Raw genomic sequence first — 21,279 nt, 5'->3', positions numbered from 1 at the left:
ACATTTTGCTAAAGCATTCAACCTAATTTTAGCGGCAACAACAACTGCATTTTTATACTCCTATTTCATTGGTTTATGTAGTATTTAATTAGATTACAGATTTACAGTAAGCTTGATTGGCACAAACAGTACTAAGAAAAAAAATGGCTCTTAGTACACATACAACTTTGTTTCTACGAAAGAGAAACTTATTAGTAGAATGCATTTAGCCTTAAGAGTGTTTCCAATGTATATACTTAATTATTTGCATAAGAAACAAGGAAAGATATACTCCAACATGTTAATACCGGTTTATCTTAATTGAAGGAGTTTTTGGTGGTGTTTAACTGAATTTGCTTGTATATATTTCTTCAGAAGACTTCTATTGATTGCATTTAAAAACACATCTTTTCAGGTCATAAGAAGCTTAGAGCATTCTATGGCATACTGCTGAAGAGTGTGCTGGTTGGAGGAAGCAGATGGCATGAACCCTGCCTTCCTCTAAGAGGGTGTGAAACGTGATGATTCAGGCTTTTAAATCAAATGCATAAAGACTCAAGCCCCCGCTCTGCCATTTAACTAGGAGTACATCCTTGGGTGTGTCTCTCCTCTAAAACTTAGGCTTCTTATCTGTAAAATGGGGATAATGCCACCTACTGCAAACAGTTGTTGTGAAAATCAAAGTAATAATTTAGGATCCAAAGTCCTAAACACAGGACCGAACACACGATAAACCTCAATGAATGTTAGCTTCAAAAATGACAAGGTTATCTAATAGAGGACACAGCATAAATGTATACATGATATAACCAAATAAATGCAAAGCATCACAGCACAGCCTACTGGCAACTGAGAAAACGCAAAGTGAAACAAGGGACCGGAGGGAAATGAGGCCAACCAGGGAAGGCATCTCTCCAATAGAAGTGGCTCCAGTTAAGGCTTAAAGGAAGTGAAGAATAGAAATTAACAGTTTAATATTTCAACCAGTCTCTGGAAGAAAAAGGATATGAACAAATCATAAATAAATTTGTTAGTATCATTCGCATATGGCTGGAGCTTGGAACGTACAGAAAAACATGCAGAAACCAGATCCTTTGTGAATGTGAGATTTAATATTTTAGAAAGCGCAGGCTGGGCTTTTTCCCTAGGTTCCCCGGACAGCAAGGACAAGATGTGAGTGTCTGGTTGGGTACATGTGAAAGGGAGAAAATCCTGGAAATATACACCCATTTGAGTATCTGTTACTTGAAACCATGGGTCCTTGGCACACACATTTCTATTCTAAGTTAGGCCAGCTATCTCCTGAGTCCCTACAGGAAAGTTTCATCCCTTTAATCAACACATCTTCCTCTACAGTGTTCCAGGCACTGTTCTAGGCACTAGGAATAGAGGAATGAATAAAACAAGCTCAGTGCCCTCAAGGAGCTTACATTCCAAAGAAAAAGTTTGACGCTTTATCTTCTAGCAAAGGACGGTTGATGCCATTAATACTAAAAGCATCTGTCTTCTCAAACGGGTGCAATGCTTAAGAAAGAGAAACAAGCAATCACCAGGACCAGTTTTACCTTGAAGTTAATCTTAGCCTCTACTAAAGGTCGAATGAAAGCTAGAGAAAAGCATTAGGTGCACTGCCAATTCAATAAAGGAACTGCAGGGCAGAGCCAGAGAAAAATCCCAGTGTGGCAAGAGGAAGTCTGAAAAGTTCAAATCGGATAACACAGTTCAAAGGGCAACTTCAAAAAGCTCAAAGGGCAACTCCAAAAAAGCTCAAAGGGTAACTCCAAAAACGTATACTGTCACAGGTGATAATTGGGAGTCTTTTAGCTTTTGTTTCAATCAGAAAAGCAGTATTTTTAATTACATTAAGTATTCCATGATTGCATTTGCATCACTAAAACACTGCACATTTTTGGCTAAATCATATTGTGATGGGACGGGGAGGGGCTGAAGAAGACACTGCATGGTGGCACAGCCTGTCTGCTAAGCTAAGTCTCAGAATCTTAAGATTCTCTAAGGAATACTTGGGGGAACAGAGTGTCAAAAATAACCAGAGACTTAGTAACTTGACTGGTGTAAGCTGTCAGAGGATGAACGATGACAAGTAGAACAGGCGGGCGTTTTAAGTTTTCCATATTTACCAGCTATATCTCAAAAATAAGGTTCCTTGCAGAATGCTTTCCCTTCAAATATGAATAATTTAAACATCTAAACAAATGTTCCTCAGAAGGCAATAAACTACCTTTTTAAGGAATGTCAATTTGAATCACTTTCAAAATGCTATTGTTGGTGGTTCTTAAATTATGCCTCCCAGGATTACTGGTTGGAGTTCCTCAATCTGGATCAAGGTATTCTGCTAAAATCATACATGACAGCCTTCTACTAATGCACAGAAAAAAAAAAAAAAAAAAAAAACTTGATAAATAAAACATTCTCAGCTTTAGTATTTTTCCCGTTTTTTGTTTGTTTGTTTGTTTTCTAAAACCTGTGGCACTCTAACCAATGCTTTTCCAAAGAATGCTAACAAAAGACATGAGAGCAAAGAACAAATAAATTTTACTGTAAAAAACGAAATGAGAAATAGCCTATCATGCTTAGTCTAGCAGCTTGTTACCATCCACAGGTGTGACTGGAGTCATGCTTTTAATATTGCAAACTTGAACTCAATCTTAGGAGGGCACACCCAGGAGCCGGTTCAACACGCTCTCATCATCAATCAAGAGGCTTCCCTTCTCCCCACTCAGCTGCATTGTGGGTACCATGGCAATGCATGAGGAATATTACTGATTACTGGGAAAATGATTATTGGGAAAAAGTACCACTCCAAGAAACAGATAACCTAGGTAAACTTTCTGAATCTCAGTTTTGGCATCTATAAAATGCCTATTTCACAGAGGGCTAAATGGATCCTGCATTTTAAAGAGCAGTGTAAACCACCATGTGCTATGCTGTTAATAAATTCTATTAACATGATTTACTAACAGTTCCTTGTACAAACAAAAAATCAGCAACTCTCTCTTGACCACTCTCCCAATAACTCTTCCAAAGGCCCTTTACTCTCTGAGCTGCAGGCAATTTGTGATAAAACAGTATTTGACTTCAGGCATACAAGTGCATCAATCTACTCATTAATAATGTCAAAAATATTGAGTCTTTTTTGCTCTCTGGAATGGGCCTGGACTATGTGTTATGTTTCTGATGTATAACCATGCTCAAGATTTTAAATTTCCATTCAGCCATATCTCAACCACTTTCCCGGTAAGAAAATAAAAAACCCCAACAATTTAGAATTTCTGAATTGGAGAAATTTAATTATCTCAAGTTTATTCCTCCCTGGGAATTTTTTCCCAAATAATTCAAAACTGGATGGATGCCTTTCATTTATATAAAGAGGATGAAGAGCTATTTATTCTCTTTACCACACTCACAGAAAGTTAAGTTTTATAATTTCTCCTTACAGAAAAATTTATCACAAAAAAGCATTAGGCTAGAAAAAAAATGAATTTTTATACAGTTCTATGAAAGCTATTCCACTCCCTGTAGACAAAAAAACAAAAATATGATTACTAAATATCACAAAGCCTTCCACAATTTGGAAGAAAATTGTCATAAGCATACCACAATCTCTTCCCTAGCAGGAAGGTCAATTTCCAGAGCAAGTGAGATTCTTAAACCCCACCGACCCATGAAAATTTTAAAAGAAAGAAAAACCTAGAAAGAGCATGAAGAAATGTCATATCTGAAACTTTGAGATGACTTTATTGTATTAAAATCTATCAATAAGAGGACTAAGAAACCATCCTCTGTATACCCTCTGTCATCCAGAAAGCACCACCAACCAACCAGCTGCACAAACAAGAAATGCTGAAGTTACCTGAAGTCCTCCTTCTCTCTCATCTTCCACATCGAGCCCTGTTCTCTTGTATCCCTAAACATTTCTAGAATTCTTCCCCTTCCCTCCAGCAAATCTGCCATGGCCACCTCTCACCAGGGTTAGGGCAATAGCCTCCAGACAGGTCTTCCTGCCCCCAGTCTTCTTGTGACTTCCAATTCATTGCTCACAGAGCAGCCAGAGGGATCGTTCTTAAGCAAAAAAAAAAAAAAAAAAAAAAAAAAAAATATTAAAAAAAAAAAAAAAAAAAAAAAAAAAAAAAAACTTGATCATGTCTGATCCCCTGATTAACTCCCCAGGAAAAACATCCTAAAACCGTAATGTGATTTACAAGACCCTTGAAAATGTAAGCCGTGCTAATGGCTCCAGCATCGTCTTGGGACCCTGGCTGGCCCTTCACACTCAGTCTCGGTCTGCCCACCAGACTGAATAAAATTCCCTGTACCAGTCATACCCTCTCTTTGTTTCTGGGCTTCAGGGATGATAGAACAACCAAAAAAAATTGGGTTTATTGCTCTCATTTAACAAGAAGGCCACAGGTAGGCAGCAGCAGACACTGATGAACATTTCTGTGGTTTCACTGCCAGTGAATCTTCACCATCCTGACGCTATACTGACCCACATGTCATCCCTGGGACAAGGAGCCCTGGAGTCCTCTTTTGCCATGGGGCTTGGGCATTGTGAGCACAGCCTGGGGCCAAACTTATGCATATGCATACTAACAAAAATGTCGCCTGTGTAAAAAGCAAGAAGACAATGTCTTCCCAATTTTATGGGTTTTTTTTACAGTTAAAAGCAGGTAATATTCTTTATTCAAAAGAGATGTTAGACGAAAAAGAAAAAAATAAAGAAGAATTTCTAGACTTGAATCCAAAATGCTAATAAGAATTAAAAGAAGAAAAAGAAGTATATATTTGTTGTTCATTAAACTCTCATCATTTCAGGTTCAAAAACTCAAAATGAGGGAGGCGGTTTATCCACATTAAAAAAAAAGATAATATTGACTTGACTTTCAGCCCCTGCACCTGAGCTTTGAATTCACCCTTTTTCTTCGAGCAGTTTTTTTTTTTTTCATAGAGAGAAAGTTTCCACTCACTTTTTTCTCTTGGGTCACCCCCAAGTTCATACCAAGGGCTCAGAATGTAAAGCCATAAAAGAAAACGGCAGCAATGGTACTATAAATACAGAACCAAGAGTTTTAGATCCAGAGGGGTAGCATAGAACGGCAGGAAAAGGTCAGGTCAGAAGTCAGCTCCACCTCCTATGTGCTGTCTGGCCTAAGGCAGGCTGACTTAGCCTGAGTTGCAGCCTCCTCATCTGTCAAGGCAGGAAAAGGCTCACCTTACAGAGATGTGAGAAAACAGATGTGAAGTTCTAGCATAGTACTTCACTCAAGGGTTTAGAGTTGCTTACTTTTTAGCCACCAACACTTCTATCAATGAGAAGGCAATTATCCTAGGAAAAGCAAACTGCACTCATGTACTGCTCACCACTAATCAATGAGACCAGCACAGTCACCCCACAGAGAAGTTGACTTGTTTTTGTTTTGTTTAGCTTGCCTGTTCTTTACTGTTTTAGCACTTGGAAAAGGATAAATTTTACAAATGAAAATTTTTCATCAATTAAAATAAGAATATATATATATATACACACACACATATATATGTGTATATATATATGTGTGTGTGTGTTGTGTGTGCATATATATATATATATAAAGTATGATGCTATATCTGGAAGGATTTGTAGGAAAGGAGTCATAGCACTGCCTCTGGAAAGGGCAACTGAGGGACTGAGGACAGGAAAAGAAAGGAGACCTTGGCATTTTTAACTTGAGCGTATGTTAGCAGTCCCAAATAAGTAGATTTTAACTATTAGCATATAACAGTAAATAAAGGCCTCTACATCATTTAAGGTCCAGCTCAACATCCAACTTGCCTCAACCAAATATTTGTGAGGCAAGCCCTATTACCCATGAGGCCTTTACTGACCTCATGGCTTTTCCTGCCTGACCTCTCTTTTCTTTGAATGTCTATTGCTCTCATCTCTGTAAGTTAGCTTCCAATTTCATCTAATGTAATTGTTTGTTAACTGGTTCCAGAAAGCCAGGCATATCTCTCCAATGGACTACAAACCCCTTAAGGGCAAGGAAGAAGTCTTCTGAATTCCTATTGCCCTCAGCCTCATCCCAGAAATGAAGACCATACATTCTTATTGATGAATCACTTGCCTGATGTAACCCACAGAGCAGTACCTGCAGTTACTCACAACATCGGCAGGTTTTCTTTATTTAGAAGCTATCATGAAGCAGAGCAGAAGGAGACTATCACTTTAAAGATGAGTCTTTATTTAGCTTAATAAAGGTTGCAAGTCATTAACCTTTTCAAATTTATTTTAAGCTTCTCGGGCTTTTCCTTCTGCTGAGTTGAATATTTGTTTTAGTTTTTTATTGAAGTAGGGTAATATTTCCTTTAAGGTTGGAAGGAAACAAAACACAGAAGATGGCAGGAAAGCAAAGCTCATCCCTTGACACCACAATTTTCTGAATCTGCAGTATTCATCCTCTTTTATATTAAAGCATAGGCAGAATTTTTCTGAAAAATCAGCAAGAAATCCATCAGGGCTCAAAGCACGCTGAGCAATAGAGAATTAAAGCTGGGAAAATTATTGAGATTTGCTCCATTCCTGTTTGTCATGAAATGAAATTAGTGCTCATAATACCAATTTGGACACACAGTGAATTTTGCTGAAAATAAGGCAGAGAGTCCCCACTAGGCAATGCAGACTGCCAGTGCTATAATAGATGTATGAACTTAAAGAGTTGTAGAAAGTGTGAGCTGTGCCTTGCAGGAGCCCAGAACAATGGGAAGGAGATGACAACCCAGGTCTGCTGTTTGTCCTCCCACCTGTACCACCAAAACCTTCCTTCCTTTAGTTGTCCCTAATTCTAGAAATGGCCACTCCACCCACCCAATTGTTCTGGTCCCCAAACAATGAGTCATACTTGATTTCTCTCTTAGGCTCACTCCTCACTTCCTGAAAGTGACCACTTCTCCCAGATGTCCTCGCTTCCAGCCTTGTTTAAGCCACCATCATCATCTCTCACTCAAACCACCACCAGAGCCTCTTAACTGGTCTCCCTGAAGACACCCTTTCCCCTTCTCCCCCATGTACCGTTTACATTCCACACAGCCTCAAAATAACCTTTTAATGAATGAAAAGCTGACTCTATCACTCTCTTCCAAAGCTTCCCGGTGTAATCAGACCAAATCTAAACTCACATTAGAGTCACCTGGAGAACTTTTTAAAAATGCTGATGCCTGGGTCCACAGAGATTCCGATTAAATTGGTGTGCTGTATGGCCTGAGCCAGCTCGATGACTGCAAAGTGCAGCCACGGTTGAAGACACTGCCAACCTGCCCAGTCTCATCTCCTTCCCCTCTCGCCTTGTTCGCTAGACTCCTACCTCAGTGGCTTCCTCTCCCTATCTCACTTGCCCACCTTATAGCCCTGACTTTGCAGGTTCCTCTGCTTGAACCAGTCTTCCCCTTGATCATCACTTAGGTTTCAGCTCAAATGTCACTCACTTCCTGAGGGACACCCTTCCAATATCTGCTAAAGCTGCCTACCACTGTGCATAGTATCAGCAAAGCATCGTTAAACAAATCGGCAGAGAACTGTGGAGGCACCTGAATAGTAAGGCGATTCTCACACTCACCCAGGGTAAATATCCCTACAACATTGCTGGTGTGCAGTGGGTGCCTATCAGCTGAATGAATGAATGAATGACAGATGAATCAATGAAGACAAGTGCCCTTAAACGTAAGTTCCTACTGAGGAGCCACCATCACACACCTGTCTGTGCTCTGATCGGACACACTGTGAGCAGCAGATATGAAATGCTGTTGAGGTAGGGCAAATTATATATGAAGATTCTAATATCTCAGACATCTTATTTTCTAAAAACGGAAAATGGAAACTGCTAACCTAGCTAATTTTCTTACAAAACAAAGGCAAGAACTAAGAAGATGTCTCATAGTAAATAAAACATGCCTGGATAAAATAAATAATGAGCCTTCCAGATTTATTAGTCAAACTCCTAAAAACGTGGCTGGTATTTAAGACCTTCCATAATTGGGTAGAAAAAGTACACTTTCGTATCCTCACACACTCTCCCCTCAAGTCATATTAAGTAGCTTAGCCCTTTTACAAAAGAAAAGTCATTTATGATTAATTAATCACACAGAGATTAGTAAGATTATGGTTTTCTCCTAACTATAACTCCTTTGGCTAACATTTCTGTATTTTTTCTCTCTCCTCTTTTCTTTCTTCTTTCCATTTCAGCTGGACATCCTCCACAGACGTTTGCGCTGCTTTCACCTTGGGACCCAGGCTAACAAGCGACTGGTAGTCTCTAATTCTCTGCGGGCTGAGTTAATCCAATTATACAATTAGCAGCCTGACGTTGAAAACCAAAAAATATCCTTGCCCTTGTTTGCCACACCTCAACACTGGATGGGAGTAACTGACAAGGTGGTCAGCCCCACATCAAAGTTTATTTTGAAAAGAGTACACTCCCAATAATTTCCATTCCTGGAAGTCCAATGAACAGTCCTTGTTGTTCTCCCATTTTCCTTTGGCAACTTCTGCCTATCTGTGAAATTTATTAATAGCTACATGTTTTCCTGTATTTCTCGGTGCTTGTTTTTCTGGAATCAGACTGAGGTAGGGTGCCTGTAAACGTCTGTACCAAAGGTATTTTTGAGTTGGTTCCTACAAGAAAAAGTCATGGTTAACAAGCTCCTTTCTTGGCTATAGGAAGAGAGGTAGGGGTTAAAGAGAGCAGGAGGACAAAGGAAGAAGAGTGAGCTGGGGAAACGATCCCAGAGGGCAAAGTGCAACGAAGTGGAGAAGAGAAATGATTTCAAAATAGCTCAACAGTATTCTCTGGAGACCAAAATGAAAGATGAAGAGAATCAGAGAGAAAAATAAAGGAATTGGTTAAGAGGAATGTTTTTTTCCTTTTCCAAGCTTCTAAGCAAAGAAAGAAATTTGTAAACTTTCAGGAAAGCTAGGTGAAGGTTTTATTATTATTCATATATGCAACTCTTTTAACTGTAATAATTTTACTATAATTGGTAACAGATTCTTTTCTCCTCTCCTGCTGTGTTCCCACTCCCTGTTCCCCCACCCAACGTCACCTCCAAGGCAAGATGATATCAACAATTATTATTTCTGTGGTTTTTTTTTTCCATTCTAGTTACATCATGTGCACTAAAAGTAAACATTTATAACGCAGCACATTGTGTAACAATACACTTCTCTATTTTGCTGGTCCTCAAAACTTCAAAAGTAATAAAACATTCTACATTTCCAAAAATTAAATGACTTGGTATTTCAAGTTCTTAGTAGAATGTTTCTTAGATCCTGAATTCCTGGAAACCTGTGAGGATAGCTCAAAAGAGACAAAATACCACAAAAGCACAACAAATAATGGCTGCAAAATGATTACAAGAACTTATTTGATTTCATAAGATTTAGCTCTGAACAGTCCTAGCCTCAAGTTCCCATACTTCTGTTTCTTATAATAAAATAATACAAGATAATAAGACTATATGCTTGAAGTTAAACTGTGTACACTCATGATCTTAATGAAACCTTCAGATATACATCAATATAAAATGGTATCAGATTAAAATTTACCAAATCTAAAACTAAATCTAAATTTTCATGTAAATCAAGCTAATAACAAAGCAATTTGCTTTATCAATTGAGTAACACCAAATGTAAAACCTTCCACTGCGTTTAAAACATGAAAACAATTGCTTTATTCAAAACTGTTCTGTACTATAAAGAACCACAAATATTTTAATTAAAAGAAGTAAGCCAAATTATAAGTTATACTTCTTAGTATCCCATGAGAAATATTTGGTTATTGACTTGCAGATCTGTGTTTATTTTCTTAAATATTGCAGAGTTTCTAAACAAGCCCCCAAATTATCTTTGTTTGATAAACAAAATAATAAGAATAACAATGGGGAAAACTCTCATGCTCATTGTTAAACATGTATTCTGGCAGGTCTTTGGAACTAGATTCTAAACTCTAATCTCAAAACATCTGCATTGCTTGCCCACAGAGTAGAGACTGGTTTTAATTCTATATATGGTAACATACCTTTTGGAGCAAATCCAACCATGATCAATAATAGCAGCAATGAGGATTAACTGATACACTTCATTTCTTAGAAGAAACAAATGCAGAGTGTGAATATACATTACTAAACTCTAATGATAGATCAATGTACCATAGTATCTGACACCGGGTCATGTGGGCTCTACTTCCAACGTATGCTGAGTCCAACCACCCTTTTCTATCTGTACCACTGCCAGCCTCATCCAAGCCATTGTCCCTCACATGGACAGCTACCATAGCCTCTTCAACAGCCTCTCTGATTTCTTCTGGATCCTCTGCAATTCGTTTTCCTACTCCAAAGTCAGAGGAATTTTTTAAAACTGTCTAACAGATCATGACACTCCCCTGTACTTTTTTCCCTACCCTTCCTCCTCCTAACAATTCTTTTCCTACAGAAATGGAGAGGCTGAGCAAACAACTTACTATTGCTATTGTCTCATTCTTAAGCTCTAATGAGAACCAGGCTAAGAAAAGTGATCTCAAAAATTAACACATTTTAAGCAGTGATATCCTGCTACTCTCAAAATTTGGAACAGAAAAATGACAAATTATTAATACCTCCTTCAACCAGAAGCCACATGTCTGATGAGCCCAACTTTCCAGAATACTGCTGAGAAGAACTAGAGATGGGAGACATGAAACAGGAGACTTGTGGGTATCATGAAGTCTATATATTAAGTTTTCTTTGTATTTTAGACAAATCTAATAAACTCGGCCATCTATTTTTCTACAGATAACCATGGAGAATTTATTTTGGGAGACTGGAGACTCTTGGGGCAGCCACGTAGGTAGCATCAGAAAATGAACACAAATAGCCTAACAGAGAAAGAAGACAGCAAAACCATGAAAAATAAGCATGAGAATTCAAAAAAATACAATATGTGGTCTTCCACATAATAAAAACTCTACCTGGAGTAAACTCAAAGTGTACCACTGTATAACAGCATGATATTTCCCAAATGATATTGAGATAATATGAAAATATTAGATTATATTCCTAATACTTTATTAAGATGGGGGAAATGTACAATATGTTTTAGTAAATTTTCTAACAAAAGTGGTTGGAATAGTTTTAAGTGATGGTGCTTAAAAGGTTACAATTCATTCATCCCTTAAATGAAAATTTCACTCAGCCATGACAGTGGTAATTAAGTGAACAAATAGATTGAATGGCAAAGAAATGAACTGATTTTCTGCTAAACGGAATCATTTCTGTCAACAGCGTGCTCAGCCTCAAGACAGTGCTCAAGGCTTCCCACAAGCAGACAGGCCAGCAGAAGGAAGGAGGCCTTCCAGTGTGGATGAAAGGTAGGAGGTTTTGTGTCCTGCACTACCTGGAAGTTCCCTGATACCTGATGAGCCAAGAGGTTAAGGTTTTGTGCCTATCTGGCATGTTCTTGTAAGCTTTTTTCACTGGACCTGTTTCCTCTTTGGATTGTTCCTCCTTCTTCTACTCCTACACAGAAAGGCTGCCTACTGCTTAGAAGAACTTTGCTTTTCTTCATTCAAAAAATATTTATTGAGCATCTACTACACAGCAGTCTCTGTTCTGGATGTTGAGGATGCAGCAGTGAACAAGAAGGCCCTGGAATAAACAGCTTACACCAGCTCTGCTCTAGACCTTAGGGATCCAGGCTCTCCATTGTCTCCTTTATCTTTGTGGCAGGTCCCTGTGTGGCTTACAGGTGGTCTGGTCCAACTCACCAGGGGCAGAGTAATAGGCCTAAGTCTTACAACAAAATTATATTTTAGGAAAGCATCACTTTCCCAAAAATGGACATACTCACTGGATCATGGCTTAACTAATCTTAATATCACTGAACTTATGGTGAGTCATTCCCCACATTCACTAACAAGTATTTATTGAGCATTTATTATGTGCACTGTAATACACATTTCAGATATATTGGTGAACAAAAAAAAAGAAAGATGCCTGACCTGTGCCACTTACTTGGGGGATAAAGGGACAAATACTCAATAAGCAATGAACATAAGTAAATTATTTAGTGTTTTAGATAATCATTAGTGCTTTTTTTTTTAAAGTGCAACAAAGTAAGGGGAATCAAGGATGCCAGGGGTCAGGTAGGCTAATTAAAATGTTAAACTATGCTCAGTAAACAAGTATACATTTATGACTTGATAACTTTATCTTCTCTGTTTTCTTTACAGTTGTTCTAATGATGGATTTAGTTGGGCTTAGGACATGGCTCACACCTACCTAACAGTTCATCTGCCTAAAAAGCAGCAAATTTTCCAAAAATATCCAATCTGTACCTTATTTCTTAAAATAATCATATGCTACTTTTTCTTTTATTGAAATAAAGTTATTTGTTTTGAATCAAAAGGTTACCATCAGAAATTAAGTTAACCTGAGGCAGAGAAGGGCTATGAAGAGCAAACTAAAAGATTGACAAATGTCTACCTGAGGAAACTACAGTATGTGGCTACAATGCACTGGCCATGAGCTAATACACTTAGGCTCCTAAATTGGCTGACTGGGATTCCAAAGAATTAGAGCTAAAGGATGTATGACAGTGAGGCAGGCCAACACTAGATGTTCTGCTCTGAAATGCCTATCTTATTTGTAAGTTTCTGTATTAATATATTGGGAACCCTAGGTTTTGTGATGCTGTTAGACAACTAACACCTGGAACCTGAAGACTAAGCCTGGTTGAGGTGAAAATCACAGGGTAGTTATTTCCACTGTCATGTAGGACACATGACAAGGTTAGAATAGAGATTTTTTTAATTTTCCAAATTAGAAGGTGATATAAGCCTATGCAGAGGAGAGGCAGGACTCTTCTGACATGTGGCCTTATAAGCCCATCACTCCTTTGTGAGGGATAAGGCAATATTGGAAACTGTATCTGATATGGTTTGGCTGTGTCCCCACCCAAATCTCATCTTGAATTTGTAGCTCCCATAATCCCCACATGTCACGGGAGGGGCCTGGTGGGAGGTAATGGAATTATGGGGTAGGGTTTTTCCCATGTTGTTCTCATGGTAGTAAGTCTCATGAATGCTGATGGTTTTATAAGGGGGTTCCCCTTCACACACACTCTTGCTTGCCACCCTGTAAGATGTGTCTTTGCTCATCCTTTGCCTTCCACCATGATAGTGAGGCCTCCTCAGCCACGTGGAACTATGAGTCCATTAAACCTTTTTTTCTTTATGAATTACCCAGTCTCAAGGACTTCTTTATAGCAGTAAGAAAATGGACTAATACAGTAAACTGGTACTGGGAGTGAGGTGCTGCTGTAAAGATACCCGAAAATGTGGAAGTGACTTTGGAACCGAGTAAGAGGCAGAGGTTGGAGCAGTTTGGAGGGCTCAGAAGAAGATAGAAAAATGTCTTCCTCAGAAGACAGGAAGATGTGGGAAAGTTTGGAACTTCCTAGATATTTTTTGAATGGCTTTGGCAAAAATGCTGATAGTGACATAGACAATAAACTCCAGGCTGAGGTGGTCTCAGACGGAGATGAGGAACTTGGGAATTGGAGCAAAGGTGACTCTTGGTATGCTTTAGCAAAGAGACTGGTGGCATTTTGCCCCTGCCCTAGAGATCTGTGGAACCTTGAACTTGAGAGAGATAATTTAGGATATCTAGAGGAAGAAATTTCTAAGCAGCAAAGTGTTCAAGAGGAAGCAGAGCATAAAAGTTTGAAAAATTTGCAGTCTCATAATGCAATAGAAAAGAAAACTCCATTTTCTTGGGAGAAATTCAAGTCAGCTGCAGAAACTTGCAAAAGTAACGAGGAGCCAAATGTTAATTGCCAAGACAATGGGGAAAATGTCTCCAGAGCATGTCAGCACATTGAGGCAGCACCCCCCCCCATCACAGGCCCAGAGGCCTAGAGGGGAAAAATAGTTTCATGGATCAGGTCCAGAACCCCCCTGCTGTGTGAACCTAGGACTTGGTACCCTGTGTCCCAGCCAATCCAGCCGTGGCTAAAACGGGCCAAGGTACAACTTGGGTCTTGGCTTCAGTGGGTGTAAGCCCCAAGCCTCGGTAGTTTCCACATGATGTTGGTCCTGCAGATGCACAGAAAATAAGAATTGAGGTTTGGGAACCTCCACTTAGATTTCAGAGAATGTATGGAAATGCCTAGATGGTCAGGCAGAAGTATGCTGTAGGGGCAGAGCCCTCATGGAGAACCTCTGCTAGGGCAGTGCAGAAGGGAAACGTGGGGTTAGAGCCCCCTCATAGAGTTCCCATAGGGACGCTTCCTAGTGGAGCTGTGAGAAGAGGGCCACCATTCTCCAGAACCCAGAATGGTAGATCCACTGACAGCTTGCACCATGCATCTGGAAAAGCTGTGGACACTCAACACCAGCAGTGAAAGTGGCTGCAAAGCCAAGTGGAGCGCTACCCAAGGTTGTGAGAGCACACCTCTTGCATCGGCAGGACCAGGACGTGAGACGTGGAGTCAAAGAAGACTATTTCAGACCTTTAAGATTTAATTACTGCCCTAATGGATTTCCAACTTGCATAGGGCTTGTAGCCCCTTTGTTTGGGCCAATTTCTCCCATTTGGAAGGGGTATATTTACTGAATGCCTGTACCCCCATTGTATGTAGGAGGTAACTAACTTGCTTTTGATTTTACAGGCTCATAAGCAGAGGGAACTTGCCTTGTCTCAGATGAGACTTTGGACTGTGAACTTTTGGGTTAATGCTGAAATGAGTTAAGACTTTGGGGGACTGTTGGGAAGGCATGATTGGTTTTGAAATGTGAGGACATAAGATTCGGAAGGGCCAGGATGAAATGATATAGTTTGGCTGTGTCCCAACACAATTCATCTTGAACTGTAGCTCCCATAATCCCCACAAGCAATGGGAGGGTCTCAGTGGGAGGTAACTGAATCATGGGGGTGGGTCTTTTCCCATGCTGTTCTCCTGATAGTGAGTGAGTCTCATGAGATCTGATGGTTTCATAAAGGGCAGTTCACCTGCACATGCTCTCTTCCCTGCCACCATGTAAGACATGGCTTTGCTCTTTGATATGGTTTGGCTGTGTTCTCACCCAAATCTCATCTTGAATTGTAACTCCCACTATTCCCATGTGATGTGGGAGGTGATTGAATTATGGGGGTGAGTCTTTTCTGCACTGTTCTCATGATAAAGAATGAATCTCACACAATCTGATGGTTTTACAAAGGGGAGCTTCCCTGCACAAACTATCTTCTCTTGTCTGCCACTATGTGAGATGCGCTTTTCACCTTCTGCCATGACTGTGAGACCTTCCCAGCCATGTGAAACTGTAAGCCCAATAAACCTCTCTTTTGTAAATTGCCCAGTCTCAGGTATGTCTTTATCAGCAGCATGAAAACATGCCTCTTTCACCTTATGCCATGATTATAAGGCCTCCCCTGTCACATGAAACTGTGAGACCATTAAACCTCTTTTTCTTTAAAAATTACCCAATCTCAGGTATTTCTTCATAGTAGTATGAAAATGGACTAATACAGTATCCATTTTACCATCAGATATATTTTTTTGTCCTAAGTTGGAGTATATCTTTTATCCGAGATAAGTAAAAGCTACAACTCTTAGTGCAAATATGTGTCCAAGTGCCTCATGCCTGCTAAGCAGAGGGATCCTGGGCTCTCATAGCTTAAACACACAGTGGTATTTATTTTACTGGTCTACTTCTCCTGAAGACCTACAAGGGGCTATAACCTCAGTAGTTGGCAAAACAACATATTAAAATTCCTCACTGATCACTAACCTAAAATCCCTGCTTTTGAGATTAATATGGCAGACATCCTTAGCAGGCCTAAATAGAATGGCCTTATAAGTGGACCCAAAGGGCTTCCAAATCATGAGTTAGCCAAATGGTTAGCATCTCCAGTCCTTTATGCTAATGTACTTTGGAAGGTGACCTGGACACCATCAACAAAAGCCCTGCTTTACCCACCACTGGGGAATGAGGTCCCAGTGGGAATGAGGTCCCAGGAATGAGAATGGTCATGGCCCCACTGGCAAGTAAAGATGTTTTAAAAGGCTCTCAAGCATACTTGCCTGCCTGTCTACCTCAACCCTCAAAGGCAGAACTACCCTATTTTCTGTGTCTTCACTACCAGGGGTCTTCTTCAGAGCTAGGTGCCTATCTCCATGCATTTATTGTTGCCAGATATTCAGAAGCTGCTTCTTCGTTGTCACACATTTCTGGATATAAACTTGAGTTCAGTCCGTACCAGAAAATTAATAATAACTGTAGTTTTTATGCAAATACCAAAAATTTCCTCTGTCAGTGGAAGCTAAGCAAAACAATCAGATATGAGTAAACTTTTCAAAGCTTTGTTAATTTGACAGTAAAAAGAATTTAAAGTTTTAAAACGTTAAGCCTTAAAACTTTTGTTTATTTTAAAATGGATTAGTCCTTTTGTGATAGTGATATGGTCTGGCTATGTCCCCAACCAAATCTCGTCTTAAATTATAGCTCCCATAATTCCCATGTGTTGTGGAAGGGACCCAGTGGGAGATACCTGAATCACGGTGGAAGTTTCCCCCACACTGTTCTCATGGTAGTGAACAAGTCTCATAAGATCTGATGATTTTATAAGAGGTTTCCCTTTTGCTTGGTTCTTATTCTTTCTTGTATGCCACCATGTAAGACGTCCTTTTGCCTTTCTCCACGATTGTGAGGCCTTTCTAGCCATGTGGAACTATAAATCTATTTTTTTTATAAAAAATTTTTCTTTATAAATTACCTAGTACCAGGTATGTCTTTATCAGCAGCGTGAAAATGGACTAATACAGATTAGCCAGCCTGCAAAATGACCCAGTGATTCCCGCCTTCTGGTATTCATACCCCTTTGTGGAGACCTACCCCACCTCACCTCACCCAGGGTGACCTATATAACCAATCGGATATTAGTGAAATGGCAGAGGAGCATGACTTCCAAGAGCCAAGTCATAAAAGACATTATGGCTTCCACCTTGCTTTAGGAGTGCAAGGAGTGTTCCCCTGGGAGAAGGAGTGTTCCCTCTGTAGAGACACTAGCCTCCATGCCTCAAGGTCCATCAGGCAGCTAATAAAAACAGTCAAATAGGAAAAATTTGAGACCTATCGTCAACCAGCACCACATGAGTGAGCCATCTTGGAAGCAGAACCCCTGGGCCTAGTCTAGCCTTAAGCGACTCCAGCCTCAGCTGATAACTTGAGAGGTCATGAGAGACCCCAAGCCAGAGCTATTCTGCTAAGGTACTCCCAAATCCTTGACCAAGAGAAATTTATGAGATAATAAATGTTTATTGTTTTAAGCTGCTAAATTCTGGGGTAATTTGTTAGGAATCAATAGACAACTAATATAAACTTTATATTGTTAAGTTACTAGCTGACAAATGAACCACCAGATGTTAACTATCAACTCATACTCTGTCTAGTTCTACATGCATTTGAATAAACAATACATATAAACTGGTGGTCAACAAAATGGGCTCTAAAGTCAGACTGACTGGGTTTCAATCTATGCTCCACACTGTGTGATCCAAGACAAGTTATTTATCTATTCCATTCTCATAAGGTAATAACAGTACCTGTCCCATGACATTGTTGTAAAAACTGAGTTAATCCTAGGAAAGAACAGTGAATGGAACATGGTAAGTTGCAATAAATGCTAGCTATTATGATGTTTGAATGACTAAAATAAGGCCATTCTTTGTGAAAGGGAAAAGTGACAGTACAATTGATTGGGAAAACATATTTGTTTGGCTGTTGACTCTTTTTTTTTTTTTTGGCCTCTGCCACATGTAGGGAAGGGGGAAAAAAAAGGGCATAAAGACCAAAGAAGGCAGATAAGTCTTGGGTTAATAAGCCTTAACTACATCTTGTCAGGGTAAAGTAAGGTGGCTGTATAAATTAACATACAAACTGGGTACGTCTGAGAGTAAAAAGGAGCCCCATTAAGAAAGATGCTGAATATATCCAGGTAACAAATCTGCACATGTACCCCCCTGAACCTAAAATAAAATTTGAAATCATTTTTTTAAATGATGCTGGAAAAGCAGGCATAAATCAGAACTGTCTCTAGTAAACTACATATAAGTGGACCCACAGGGCTTCCAAGCCATGAGTTAGCTTGATGGTCAGCATCCCCAAGCCTTTATGCTAATCTACTTTGGAATGCTGCCTGGAAACCTTCAGCAAAAGCCCTGCTTTACCCTCCACTGGGGTTCAGTAGGGATGAGGCCCCTGGAATGGAAACCATCATGCCCCACCCTTGGCAAGGGCAGATGCTTTCAAATCTCAAGTACGCGGCAGGTAATTACTTGCCTGCCTGGCTACCTCCACCCTTAAGTAACTACAATATAAAAAACGCTGCTGTCAGGTGAGAATAAAGCTCTGGAAGCAAATCAAATTCCAGAGCGATTCTGAAAGGAGCAAAGTAAAGATAAAGGATTTTTTTGTTTGTTTTTTTGAGACCAAGACTCATTCTGTCACCCAGGCTGGAGTGCAGTGGCATGATCTTGGCTCACTGCAACCTTCATCTCCTGGGTTCAAGTGATTCTCTGGCTTCAGTCTCCTGAGTAGCTGGGACTACAGGTGCATACCACCACCCTGGCTAATTTTTGTACTTTTAGTAGAGACAGGGTTTTGCCATGTTGGCTAGGTGGGTTTCAAACTCCTGACCTCAAGTGATCTGCCGACCTCCACCTCCCAAAGTGCTGGGATTACATGCGTGAGCTACCATGCCTGGCCCTAGATAAAGGATTTAGAATCAAGTATTTAAAGTATTATACTAAAACCTTGATTGAGGTCAGTACTAGGATTTGTTTAAGCAGTGACTGAGAAGTTTTTATCAACAGGTACTAAATGAATGTTTTACTTCCTTAGTTTTTCTCTTTATGTGTCGTTTGTTCCAAATACAGCATGTATTAATCTTTATTTTCTTAACAGTGTTTAATGAGGAAGAAAACATATTAATGTGGGTTTCAGTTAATAGTGACTGACTGAACTTCCTGTGTAGATCAACAGGCTCTCAACAGGGCATCCGCTGGTGACAGCCTGCCCTCACTGTAGGTAAAGTATCTTTGAGAAAATAAACACCGTCCAGGGCTGAACTTCTGATGTGATTGGTGAGATTTTTGTGATCTGTGCTTTGTAACTTTTTTGCTATTGGCCTAGTAGTAATTGTTTATAGTAAACAACCAGAATCTACTTTTTTTCTATAATTATATTCATAATTTTTAAGCAAAAGAAGCAAGATTTGTATTTGTGGAATATATCTCAAGTTTCTGATTTTTATTTTTCCACAATCAAAGAAAGAGTATAGTAGATGCAGGTAAGTTACCAGGTCACTTCAGTGAGAGCGTTCCCTGAAGGTGGCCTAAAATTAACTAAGACTGTTTCTATTGAACTTCTACAAAGATGGAGGCCCTCAGAAAACCTCTTAAAGTTCAGGTTTTCTGTAAGTAAAATGTTTACTTCTCTATCAACACAGACAAGAGAAAATGCCCTAATGGGCATAATTCCCCTTATTGTGACATCTGTGATGTGCCCATTTAGAAATCACATGGTATGATATAATTAGGTAATTTCAATAATGACATGTACATTAACGTCTAAAGACTGTACTAAATATGGATGTCAAAATACAATTTTCAAAATGTTAAAATATAATCCACATTCAAATATATAGTGAGCATGTCAAAGACACATATACCTCATTAATGAAAACAGTAAATTGGCTAAGAAACTGATATATATATTCAGTTTTAGAAAAAGAATACTGCATTAAGATTCTAAATTACATACAAAACTGGTGAATAGGCTGGGTGCGGTGGCTCACACCTATAATCCCAGCACTTTGGGAGGCCGAGGCAGGCAGACAGATCACAAGGTCAGGAGTTTGAGACCAGCCCGACCAACATGGTTAAACCCCATCTCTACTAAAAATACAAAAATTAATGTTCTCACTCATAGGCGGGTATTGAACAAAACACATGGACACAGGGATGGGAGCATCACACACTGGGGTCTGTGCGGAGGAACTAGGGAGGGACAGTGGAGAGTGCGGAGTTGGGGTGGGATAACATGGGGACAAATGCCAGACATAGGTGATGGGGAGGAAGGCAGCAAACCACAATGCCATGTAGGTACCTATGCAACAATCTTGAATGTTCTTCACATGTACCCCAAAACCTAAAACGCAATAAAATATATATTTAAAAAAATACAAAAATTAGTCGAGCATGGTAGCACGCAACTGGTAATCCCAGTTACTCAGGAGGCTGAGGCAAGAGAATCACTTGAACCCAGAAGGTGGAGGTTACAGTGAGCTGAGATCGTGCCACTAAACTCCAGCCTGGGTGACAGAGCAAAACTCTGTCTAAAAAAAAAAAAAAAAAAAAACCGATGAATATTCTATAGGACAATAAAACAAAACCTTTGGAATTTTCTACCTGCCAGAAATTATTTGCATCATATCAATTTTCTCTAAGTTAACTTGTAAAACGAAGTCACATCTTCTACAGAGTCAGATGAGCCTTGGGTCTTGTTAGGCAATGCTCTGCTACGACTCTGAAAGGTTATGCTTTCATCTTATTACCAAGTTTCGGGTCGTTTTTCCTAACGTGAATAAAGCCCTGATTCAGCTGTGCATGATAACTATACTTCCCTCACCCTGAAGAACCCGCCTACTAAACAGCTGGAACAGAGACTGGATCTGAGGTTCAGGAGTCAGATTTATAAGTCCAAAGTTCCTTTCTACACTGTACATTTCTACATCCTTCTTTTACCAGGGTTCTTGTGCAAACATTGACTTTAGGTTCTGAAGTAGCTCTGCTTAAACAGTAGTCTGCTTAAGGGCAGGAACACAATTTATTTGTCTTCATATTCTTCTCAAAAGCCCAGAAGATCTTGCCCCTAAAGGTTTATTCATTCATGTAGCAAACATGTCCTGAGTACCTACGCACAAGCAGCTGTGTTCAGTTTTTGTACTGAACCAAGTTCTATAAAGCAAATCAGCACAGACAAGAGAAAATGCCCCTAAAGGACATGGAATAAAAGGACAAACACAAAAAGAGCCTATCACAAATCTGAAACAGGGAGGAAAAGAGAAAAGCTTAAAAGAGAAAGCATGCCAATGCTGGCAGCAAACGATGGGTGTGTTGAGAGATAAATAGATAAAACCCATAACAGCAAAAAACAGATCAGGAGAATTGCGCAATACTATGGACATGACTGCTCATATATTCTTTCATTAATCATGATA

The 21,279-nt window shown here is 39.6% G+C and overlaps 1 protein-coding gene and 1 long non-coding RNA gene across 4 annotated transcripts in view; both read right to left on the bottom strand.

Annotated features, from left to right (window-relative positions):
* CRADD (CASP2 and RIPK1 domain containing adaptor with death domain) overlaps nt 1-21,279 on the bottom strand; it is a 179,286-nt gene that overhangs the window by 84,921 nt on the left and 73,086 nt on the right. The gene's annotated exons all lie outside the window — the stretch shown is intronic.
* On the bottom strand, nt 8,116-12,380 carry LOC119474116. The gene is made up of 2 exons (XR_005203409.1): nt 10,620-12,380; nt 8,116-10,109 (listed from the first exon to the last, which is right to left on the bottom strand). It is a non-coding gene; the product is annotated as an uncharacterized LOC119474116 (long non-coding RNA).

The sequence above is a fragment of the Cebus imitator genome, unplaced genomic scaffold (genome assembly GCF_001604975.1).
Source record: "Cebus imitator isolate Cc_AM_T3 unplaced genomic scaffold, Cebus_imitator-1.0 Scaffold212, whole genome shotgun sequence".
In the NCBI taxonomy this organism is placed as follows: Eukaryota; Metazoa; Chordata; class Mammalia; order Primates; family Cebidae; genus Cebus; species Cebus imitator.
This window is presented reverse-complemented; position numbering and strand designations above follow the sequence as displayed.